This window comes from Cannabis sativa, chromosome 5 (assembly GCF_029168945.1).
Source record: "Cannabis sativa cultivar Pink pepper isolate KNU-18-1 chromosome 5, ASM2916894v1, whole genome shotgun sequence".
Classification (NCBI taxonomy): Eukaryota; Viridiplantae; Streptophyta; class Magnoliopsida; order Rosales; family Cannabaceae; genus Cannabis; species Cannabis sativa.
Genome location: NC_083605.1, coordinates 64,601,459 through 64,614,256, shown reverse-complemented (window position 1 = coordinate 64,614,256; position 12,798 = coordinate 64,601,459). Strand labels below are relative to the sequence as shown.

The following is a 12,798-nucleotide window of genomic DNA, read 5'->3' as shown; positions in this document are numbered from 1 at the left end:
TATCACAATGAATCAATATCTATTTAAACTCATATATATATATTATATGACATTGAACTTCAGGTTCAATAACTTCAGTTTCAAGTTCAATACTTATGAACTTAATTCATTTCTAAGAATGAGTCATACGTGTATAATTAGAAATACATAAATTTACACATTTTGTAAATGCATGATCATATAATCTTATCACATCGGTAAGAAACTATGCAATAAAAATCTAATAATGGCTCAAGACTGTTAAAGAAATATAATTTAAATATTTTCTATGTGCAAATATGCGCACATTCTTCTTTTGAGCCTTATAAATTAACAATGAGAAGAATCTTCTGGTTTTTCAACAAAATTTAGCCAAATTCTTTGACAATTTATTGCATATGATTGATCATGTCAAAAAATTCAATTCATGAACTTCAGGTTCACTATAATTTGTATTTCAATGAAACTTTCAAAAGGTAATGTAAATTCATTACAACATAATCATTACAAGTTTCATTTTATATACACGAATAATATAATTATATTATTCTCCAAAACATATACACTCTTCAGGAGTCACTATTATGTTTATCAAACTTTATATTCCTTCAGGAATCACTATCATCAATTCAATGATGTGTATAATATAAAATGTACATGACAACTTCATCATGTTGTTATAATGGTCAAATAGATATAACCATAATATATCATTCATGTTTCCTGGTATCTTTTTAACAAGTCGTCTAATTTATTAATAGACTATTCATCAGTCTAATTATCATGACTTGATATATTATATATTTAAATGTACAACCAGTACATATAATAAGTTATTTCTTATTATACTTTCATAACTAGATAAAAGTTATACATCTAGGTACATACAAATATATTTTACTACTCTAAGTAGCAATTGTATGTAAGACTTCTTTAGGAAGCTTTTCAAATAATTATTTTGTGATTCTTTATCACTTTGATTATATTAGATCACTAACAAATATTAGTAAATTATATATCCACTTTTGGGAATATGCAAACTAAATTATATAGTAACTATATATATACACATATTCTGCACCAACAATAGTTTGAAACTATTGATTTCAAGAAATAATAAAATATGTATATATTAATTTACTTCTGGCATTGCCAATATATGTGAAATCTATATTCTTTGAAATAGAATTTCATGTCTATTCATTCTCTTTAGGTAATGATATTTAAATATTCTAAATGTACAATAAGTTTGTACAATTCACATTCTATTAAATAATCAAGTATACTTTTATCTTGATTATAAGTATGTCCGTACTACAGGTACGCGACCACTATTATTAAATTCCACACATGATATATAAATTTCATGCACTTTGATTATGTGTGGTATCTCATCTTTTAGTTGTTTCCACTTTTTCTGGAAATATTTGAGTAGTAAATAATGTCATTGATTATTTAAAATCATTACATTCACTTCGGGGAATGACGTAGAACAATAGAACATTATTATAAATTTCTTAAAAATTTATTATTTGTTCATCCATAAAAAATATAAGAAATTATTCAACAATTTCTTTTACGATATTTCAAAGAATATATGAATGCAATTTTTGCATAGTCTCCAAGATGTATGCAAAATTTAATCTTTAACATATGTCAGATTCAATAATTTCCAACATTGCAAGTAATAACAATGTATAATAACATGACTAATACGAGGAATCTTTAAAAGTGATTGACTTCAATTTGTATCATTCTCTGCAGGGAATGATGAACAATAAATACTGCCTCATGTATTTAAATAATATTAATCATCACTACTACAATATTAGCCTTTAGAGGCAGTTTTTTCAACCCCATTTATAAAAAGGGAAGCTAAAGGGTGTGAAAATACCCGCTATGATCGAAATTGACATTTAGAGGCGGTTTTTTGATAAAAACCGTAGGTATAAAATTGCATTATACCATTTAGAGGCGGTTGGAAATTTATTTTTTTTTTTTTCTGAACTACCATATGGCGTCGGTTCCAGCATAGGAACCGACGGCATAGGGTACACAGTCTGCTGACACGTGTACCCTATGCCGTCGGTTCCTATGAAGGAACCGACGCCATAGGGTCGTTCAGACTATATGTTTGTTCGACCTTTCTTCTTCCTTCCCACTTCACTCAGCAACCCAGAAATCAGAAACCAGAGAGCCCTCCTCACCACGAAACCCTCGCCGAACCCACCTCCTCCCCACCCTATCTCCCCCATTTCTCAACCATTTCAGCCCATTTTTTTTTTAAAATCCTCCATTTTCGATACTTAATAACATACACCTAAAAAGTTTTGATTTTTTAGCCTCTAAAAGTGTCATCCGAACCCAAATAGTAAACTTTGGGTGTGAAATCCGGCCACCCATTTTTGTTGAGAAATTGTTCAATCTCAACCTCGTTTAAGGTATAAATATTGCTTCTATTCTTATTGTATTATGTATATTGTTTTATTTTATGTTTTTGTAAATTATTATTTGAGTTTTTTTATTTTATTAGTAATATTATTGTGTTTTATGTGTATAGTGTCGGGATTTTTTACGGTGGTCGTCGGATTGCGGTTATTAGGTAATAATTTATACCACAATGTATAGTATATATATGTATTTGTATATTTTATTGAATATTTGTATATAATGTGTGTATATATTGTGTGTGTATATAGTGTGTGTATATTTTTTATGAAAATAAATTTTGTAATTGTATTTTATATATTTTTTGCAATGTATATTTATTGTGAATAAAATGACATTGGAGGGATTTTATTAGTTTCAAAAAAAAAAAAATTAGTTTAGAAATAAAAATTTTAAAATGGAATTAGTGTGTGATATAATTTTATTTTTTTGAGATAATAGTGTGAGATATAATTGATTATATATATGTATGTATAATTTAGTAACTAAGTAACTTGTTACAATTTTTTATAACTAGTTATAAGTTATGAAATAATTAATTTTGTAATTTCGTTGTATTTCTTTATATTATAGGGGTTCGGCATAATTTTGTGTGTAGCGTATTTGGGCTTGCAATTATAGGTATATACTTTTACTAACTTTTTCTTAATATATAATTAATTATCAATGCATGTTAGTTGAGTTTGAATATCTTAAATATTCATCCGTAGTGAAGTAGGTTCTGCGAATACATGTACTGCGGTCGGATGGGTGGATTAATTTTGTATTGTTTATCTGTTTTGTTTGTTATTTTAGGCACTTGTAAAATTTTTGGGAACGTCCAATTACAGTAGTTATGCTGCCGAAATTTCGGTAGAATTAGGATAAATCTTACTAAAACCATTCATAATATAGTTAATTATAACATAGTAATAAGAAGTTAGGTCACATAAAAAATAATAATATTCACATTTATGAAAACTTTTTAATTTTACCAACATTATAATCAACTAAACAACCTAATAACATGAACTAATGTGAAACGAAAATTTGAGTAATTTTTAGATTAATATGAATAAATTGTGTGAGAGACTTAGTTAGTTACATTGTGTAATTAGTAACTAGATATAATTAGTTACTAAATAAATTAACAAAATAAACATATAAAATCCTTCTTTTTTTATTTTTTTTTTCTTTCATTTGAGAGGTTCAATGTGGATTTTTATTTTTCAAAGAAAATAAAGAGCAAAAGTTAATTAAAAGGGGAAAATATTAGTTAATACCTTTATTGCTTTACCAAAAATTTTTCCCCTCAATTTTATTTATTAGAAATATTTAACATTTTAATAACATTCTAATCAACAAAACAACCTAATAATATGAACTAATCTAAAACGAGAATTTAAGTAATTTATAAATTAATATGAATAAATTGTGAGAAACTTAGTTAGTTACATTGTGTAATTAGTAACTAGCTATAAGTAGTTACTAAATACTGAATTTTTTTGGATAGGATTTTTGTTATGGATAAATCATGGATGCGTGAGGAGAGAGACACACTGCGATTTCAAGTAGGGTTCGATGCATTTTTAGAGTTTGCCTTAAAGAATTCTACAAATCACGAACGTATTCATTGTCCGTGTGTAGATTGTTGTAATGTATCTAAAGGGAATATTACAATGATTAAGGACCATGTGTATTTACGAGGTTTCAATAGAAGTTATACTAATTGGTATTACCATGGCGAACATTTACCTAATGATCCATATCCATTAGGAAAGCGGGGGGTAGATGATATCGAGGGTAATGATTTGGATGATTATCCATTGGACTTGCTTAACGAAGCACAGGAGGAATTTCTTAATGATCCTGAGAAATTCGATAATTTTCTTAGTGATGCTGATAAACCTCATTGTTATTCTTATACTTTAATGTTTCAATGCAATTTTTTTAACATTCTTTTTGGGTATTCAAAACCCACTATAAAATTGCATCAATAATAATCATTTTTAATGATTCTTTAGTTGTATTCACATAAATACAATTATTTTTTTTTCTTCGATAAATATAAAACATTTACTTCAGAAAATGTTTGTCAAAATCTATATTGATATTAGATTATTTTTCATTGTCCTCAAAGAATACAAGAACATATATATAAATATGTATTTATCTCTTTCATTATATATTCATCAGCTATATAATGAATATTACGTTTGCATAATCTTCAGGATATATGCAAGATTTTATTGAGGACGCATAATCATCAAGATATATGCAATATTTTATCGAGGATGCATAATCTTCAGGATATATGCAATATTTTATCGATGATGCATAATCTTTAAGATATATGCAATATTTTATCGAGGATACATAATCTTCAGGATATATGTATAATTTATATAGATTTTCTTTATCATATCATAGGCAAACATATATTGTAAATATTATGAATGATAAGAACATAATATGTATATATATGAATCAATAATAAATATATAAAAACATATACATACATATATAATATATAGATATATATAGATAAAAAGAAAAAAGAAAACAAAGGATTCTTGAAATTGTTTCAGTCAGATAAGTATATATATAAATATATATTTAGTGTATCGTGACTTTGAAACAATTCAAGAATTTTAACAAAATACTTACATTGGGTCTTAGGCAGAGACTCATGCTTGAAGCTTGGGCAGAGACTCGTGCTGATAACGTGTTATGAAATAATATAAAATAATATAAAGTAGATGAGAAGAAAGAAGAAGAAGATGAAGAGAGAAAGAGAAAGTGAATGAGAATTTCTGAGTTATTTATTCCAATGGGGTGAACCCCTATTTATACAAATACAAGAGTGAGATATTAAGAAACTAAGAAAAAGGGAAACTAAGGAAAAGAGGAATGTTGATTACAATTCATGGTAATAAATAAAAGATTTGGACATCCACATAATTATTAATATTTATAACAAAAATTATATATTATATTTTAATTTGAGTGAGGAAATTTAAAATGCGTTTTATATACAATACATGTATTATATATAATTTATTCTATAATAAAAATGGAATAAAAGATTATAATTAATGCTACATAATGATGTAATATTAATTTATTTACATATTATGTTAAAATCATTAAAATAATATTTTTTTAAAACAAATTACTATTAAATTACAATGTACATAATTAATACAATTGAAATGTTATATATATAGAGGAAAAAATTAGTGATAATGAGAAGTTAAATAGCTCAAAAGATGGTTCATATTCTATTATCACCAATTCAATTATTATCTACATATTATTATTGTAATTTATTTATTTATTTTCAAGTATACCAAAAGTCACTTAAAAAAGATGAGTAAAAATGAAATTATTAAATTCTTTTTTCCTTAATTAAACATTAAAATTCTTATTTATTAATTAATTATATATAAGAAGATAATAAGACTTGAATTAATGGAGAATGTTACATTATTAATAATAGGAGTTATAAAACTAAATTAAGTTTGGAAAAAATTGAAAAACTAAGAAAATAAAAATGATGAAGGAGAACTCATATAGACATCCACATCATCATGTTTGTGCTTTCCTTTATATATAGATATAGATATTAAATATTTATTACAATCAATCAAAAGTCACTTAAAGATTAATTAAAAAATTGTTATGTAATAAAAAATAATTAATTAACATAATAGAAAGATTTTTTTTGGCTATTACATAATTTTTGATTGTTACATAATTAATGTAACTTATGTGTTTTTTTTTTTTGTTAGACAAAATATGCTTATGTGTTTTTTTTTTTTTTTGATAAACAAAATATGAAAGTCTCAAAAAAAATTGAAAAAAATAGAAAGACTTTTTTCATAAATGTACAACAAAAACAACATAATTATAAAAAATGTGCAAAAAAAAAATTATTTTAAAAACTTATACATTTTGAAAACTTATTACATGAAACCATACATTTTAATCATTAAATAATAAAATACGTTTATTAAAACTCAAAATAAACAATTTCGTAAAATTAATTATACAGTTTTATAAAAATAAACAAATTAAATATTTTTTTTTATTAAAAGATAAATGTTTATTATCTATTTTAGTATGAATTATTATAATTTAATAAGAATTTTTTTTTAATAAAATACAATATCAAAATTATAAACACTAATGTATATAAATATAAATTAATACTTAAAATTACTAAAAATAAACATGACACATAGAGTGATATAATAAACACATGTAAATATTATTATTTTGTTTATTAAATTAGTATGTTTAATAGATATAAAATAAACATATATATATACAAAGTATTTTATATTATTAGTATGTTTATTATAATTGTAAACATAAAAATAGACATAGCCAATTTATACTATACTAAAATAAGTATATTTTTTTTTTTATTGTTTCTATATATTGATTATTTTTTAATGAGTTAGTGAACAAATTTTCTATTGAAATATAATTCTTACATCAAAAAATAAATAAACAAACATAACTTTATAAATTCCAAAAATTATTTAATTAGAAAAAATAAACAAGACACAATAAACAAATAAAAAGATAAAGATAAACAATTTTTTTATATATATTATTTATTTTTTAAAAAATTACTAGAAAATAAACATAACACACATAGAGTGATATAATAAACCTATGTGAATATTATTATTTTGTTTATTAAATTAGTATGTTTAATTAATAGAAAATAAAATAAACACACATATAAAATATTTTATATTATTGGTATGTTTATTATAATTGTAAACATAAAAATAAACATAGCCAATATTACCATATATATAATAATCAATAATTATTACCATATATATTATAAAAAAAATTGAATTTTTTTTTAGTTATCTTTATATATTAAAAGTGCCTATTTAACGACATTTCTTGGTTTAACAGAATATACTTAAAAATAAAAGAATATTCTGTTAAATTTAACGATTACGTTTGATCTCCCGTTAATAAATAAACCCAACAATTAAATCCAAAAAATTAAACAATCTTTTAAATATTAATAATCTCTTTTTAAATTAAAAAAAATCATCTTACCCACATCTCTTTCTAACAAACCTATCTTGGGAGAATATTAATAATTTTTTTTATTTATCTTTTAAAAAAGAAAAATATAGATAAAATGTCTAGAAAAGATAATATAAATGTGAGACTGTATATGAGTATTTACCTTATATGTTTGTGCTTATTTTTAGTTTTATTTTTAATTTTACCACCAAGAGGAGAAGGTTGAAAAATATTAGAATATGAAAATATTATTGGTGCTTATTAGTAATTTGCAAAGAATGTGAAAGTCTACAAATATATAGTTGTGTAGCTATTATTAGATATGAAATGAGATAATAGAACTTTTTTCAATTAGAAGATTAATGTACATTTTACTATTAATAACATACATTATTATAACACAACTATGTTTTACTTACTAAATATACTGTCACATATTTTATTTTTATAAAACAAATCGTTCAAATAATTATACTATTTTAATTATTAATTAAAATAAAAAAACTAAAATATTAAATAAAACTAACACTACGTGGCTTGGCACGTAACAATCACCTAGTATATAAAAATGTATGAGAAAATGACAATAAGTTTTTTTGCACATATTTTTGTAATTAATTAAAATAATGCATACAAAATTGTAAAATGCCCAAAATAGAATGTCACCTAAATTTATTTGTCCATTCTTTTGTATATATATTGATGATTATAATATATATATACATTATAATTTATTATTATTTACTCATCCATTTTTATTATTAGTAAAGAGAAATAATGTCAAATAACTATATAATTATACATAGGGTCCGTTTGGTATGCAGGACTGGATTGAATTAGACATGTTAATTTGTCCAATCCAGTGTTTGGGCATGTTACAAGTCTGGATAACTAATCCAGTTAACCTCATCTATCTGGGATTATTTATCCCATCCAGCAGGGTGGGATAAATAATCCCATGCAGGTGAGATTTTTTTTTTATCGTTTTTTTAATTTAAATTTTATTAATATATTTTAAATTTAATAAGAATTTAAATGAAATAATTATCACACATTTATTTATACATTTTTTTATATAAAAAATTTATTCATTAAAATTAGTGAAAATGTATAATTTTGAATTATTATACATAATTTTTTAAAATTTAGAATATTATTAATTAAATAATAGTTACTTAAATTGATTCTAAGAAAAAAAATATGACAATAAAATTATATATTATTTTTAAATTACTAAAAAATTTATATAAATATTTTAAAAAATTAATATTTATATTAAATTAGTTTTTAAGATAAACAATTTTATATTATACAAGTATTTTTATTTTACTATTTTAATTATTTATTAAATAAAATATATGACAAAATATTTTATTATATATTTATGATATATTCTTAATTATATATGATATATTATTTTTTTTTGCTACGAATTATTTATTTATATTTATTTATTATTATATATTTATATTTAATTTAAGTTTTTTTTTTCTAAAAGGAAATAAATAAAATAGTCCAGTCCATTTTTAAACCAAACGCATGATTACTTTCAGCATAATCCAATCTTGTCCAGTCCAGTCCAATCCTTTTCAATCCAATCCAGTCCAATCATGCGTACCAAACGGGCCCATAGGGTAAGTTTTTGAAGTTTTCCATGTATTTATTATCAGTTATAGTCAAATAATAAATAAAGATTATAAATTAAACATTTTATACTATTTTATTTATATTTTTTAAATTTTGATCATTAGTTTAAATTTATAGTCATTGAAGTGTACAATTATATTAATTTTTTTTCAAATGCAATAATAAATATCACATATATATATTTATTATTTCTATGTATTTAATTTAAATAAATATATTTTATTTATAATTATATTATAATAAATAATCGACCTTTATACATAATACTAGTATCGAGGCAGTGCTAATGCACTGATTTTTATATGCAAAGAAGAGTAGTCAATATAAATTTCAAAATATTGTATAATATATAATTGAAATTACTGTTCTTTCAACTTCTTTCTAGAAATTCTGAAAGACAACAATGTAATTCAAGAATATAAATTTGGGACCATGGAAAAATAGAATGAAAATTAATAATGCATGAGTAATGTCCCTCTGTTTTGAAAGCTATATTGAGATTAACTATGCCTTCATAATTTTTTGAGAACAAAAAATTAAACACTGTAAAGACTGTGTTAAAGCGTATCTATAAAAAATTTTTAGTTGATGTATTTGCAATTCAATATCTTCTATAAATATAATAAAAGAACAATAGATTAAATGATCTGATTTGATTTAGTAGGAGTAACTGATCCAATTAGATCAAAAGTTGATAACTAAAAAAACTTTTTATTTATTCTTCTTTAAGAAAATAATAACACTAATTAATATCTTTCTAAGAATAAGAAATAGAATATCCTGTAAGTGTAGAATCTTTAAGATTGGCTACAACTTAAACCACATCAATTTTGTTATGAAAAAGTGATGAATAAATTGAACACTTTTTTAAATTCATATACACGAATAAAATTTACAATATTACTGATCACTTGAATCACTTCGTTATTAGTTAAGGATTGAAGCAACAATTTCTTATATTTTATGAAAACTAATATCTTATTAAAATACATCTATAAAAAAAGGCAAAAGTAAAATATTACAAAGTCCTCATAGAAAATTGAAATAGAATACCATCAAATTAATTAGAGAACATTATGTTCATGATCTCTATTTGGAGAAGAAACACCCCAAGGAAGCTAAGATTACAAAAAAAAAAAAAATAGCTCTACCCAAGATCGATTCCATCACTCGACCTTAAAAAATAAATATAATATTGTAACTAACTGGAACAAGAACAAAAACATTGTACATAGACCAAAACATGGCCTTGAATCCCAAACACAATAACAATACACTAAATCCTTAACAAATCTTACACATACTTTAGATTCACAATTTTACGAAAAATACAATTACCTCTTTCTTGTTGATCTCAAGCACATTCGATTAAATATGTAGAAACATTGAGGTAGATATCCACTTTCTTAGTTCTGCATTTTGAATAACATGATCGATAGTGAGTCGTGCAAAAAATTTACATCCAAACATACTCTTCTACAAGTTCCTTAAAAATTAGAGCTATATCACATGGGAAATAGAACAAACAAGAATAAAACATGCCAACACCGGTTTTGCCTCATCTCTGTCCAAAAAAAAAAAAGAAAAAGAAAATGAAAGAAAAGAAGAAAAAGATTGTATAGATCTAATATATAATAATATCAAAACACCATTCAATCAAAGTGTAGAGGTTTAGTTAGCTTATTAACTTTTTCCCATATAGATTTTCTTCTACTTGCCTCTGTCTATTACTATAAAACAACATTATATCATCATCAAGTAATTAAAGAAACTTATAAGTTCTGTTTGATAATTGGATAGGCCTTCTGCAGCATATTGGTTGTAGTAAATACTTGAGCTAGTATTACGGATCAAGGGACTCATCAACATAGTCTTTGTGATAACGCTGGAGCAAAACTACATCATTTTTATTTCGGCTTTCAATAGCATGAATTAACCAGAGATAATGTGCTCCAAGTGATCAGGTTAAATCCTAAGAGCTGACAGACTTAATTTTGTCTAAAAAGTATCGAATACAACACCAGAAACTTAATAATAACATATTATATTACATTTTCCTATCAAAATTTGTAGATAGCACCAAAAAAACAAAATCTAATTGGAGTAATATCTCTAATGGAAAGAGCTAAAAATATATTTACATCCAAAACTCCAAATAAATATATATATAACAAATCACATAGTTTGATTAATTGATTCAAACAAGAATTATTCAAACATATATACTTATTTGTATAAAGTCAATGAAATAGTTTGTTTGCATGATAGCCTTTAAGCTTAAGCAAATACAAGGATGTATAATTGAGACATATTAAATATTCAAAGTCAAATAGAGTGGTGTCTCGTAAAAGAATTTATTCATGAAACAGGATATATGGCAAACTTTTATTTGTAATAACATTTTTACAAGTGCAATACATGACCAAAACATATAACTTGATGAGTTTTGAGTAAGAAAAGACTTGTCCATGGGCTGCACCTATTTCATTAAATCATTTCAAGAAAGAAACTAAAGATCACATGCATATACAAGGAAACCAAACGGAATAACACACAAAAATATTAAATTAAAGGGTTACATGGTATTGCAAATATGGTTTTCATATAAATCAATGTCAATGACATTAATAGAACTCTAATATTTATATAAACACAGAAAATACAATTATAGAACTTATATAATTGTGTTGTACAAGTATTTTTACATGCTATATATCATCATAAATTTATAGAAGAATTCAAAGATATAAATTAAATCACATTTCGTTTGCAATTGAACTATTAAGTAGAACAAAATGCCAAATCATTGAACGAAGTATAAGAAATTAAAAAAAAAAAAATACACAAATTTGGATAAATAGAAAAAATAAGGTAAATGATAGTAAGAAGAAAACACTAAACAATGTAAACCTGGTTTTTCATACAAGCTAAGTGAAAAGAGTTTTTCAGAAAAATATTCAGCTAATAGAAATCTGTAGAGTTGAATTAATTTGAAATTTTAGGTCTAATAATAAATATAAACTAATTACCATTGAATCAGCATGGCCCAAACAACTTTTAATTCTTATAAAACCCTAAACTCAGATCAAAGATACTCTACACAATAAATAAAATTAAACATGACTTTGAAAAATAAATAAATCAATATAAATGAAAGTAAAAGAAAAAATATCAGAACCTTTTGATATCCATGATCAAAGTGAGCATTAAGGTAGCACAGATAGCTAGCGTGAGATTTGAGAACAAGAGACTTTGGGTTCGAATGCGTGTCAATTTTTTGGAGAAAAGTGGCAATGAAGTAGGTGAAGCAGGATTGGGGATAAGTGACGAGAAGATAGGCGGTGAACAAAAAAAATATATAATTGTATGAAAAATACAATAAACCCACTTCAACCAGCTGCAATAGAAGGGTATTATTGTCCTTTAAGCAGGACGTGAAGATGAGTCTTATTATATATAAGATGTATGAAAAATACAATAAACTCACTTCAACCAGCTGCAATAGAAGAGTATTATTGTCCTTTAAGCAGGACGTGAAGATGAGTCTTATTATATATAAGATAAGAAATATGTATGTTTTATTTTTAAAATTATTTATGTGGTGGAAAAAAATATATCTGAAGTTTGATTTGATTTTGTTATTTAAATATGAAAAATAGGGTGCAGTAGTGGTGATGGCAGTGGTGG

At 23.8% G+C, this 12,798-nt stretch overlaps 1 long non-coding RNA gene across 1 annotated transcript; it reads right to left on the bottom strand.

The window, feature by feature from the left end:
• Positions 1-10,140: 10,140 nt before the first annotated feature.
• On the bottom strand, positions 10,141-12,572 carry LOC133037976 (uncharacterized). The gene is made up of 2 exons (XR_009687944.1): positions 12,290-12,572; positions 10,141-10,523 (listed from the first exon to the last, which is right to left on the bottom strand). It is a non-coding gene; the product is annotated as an uncharacterized LOC133037976 (long non-coding RNA).
• Positions 12,573-12,798: the final 226 nt, after the last annotated feature.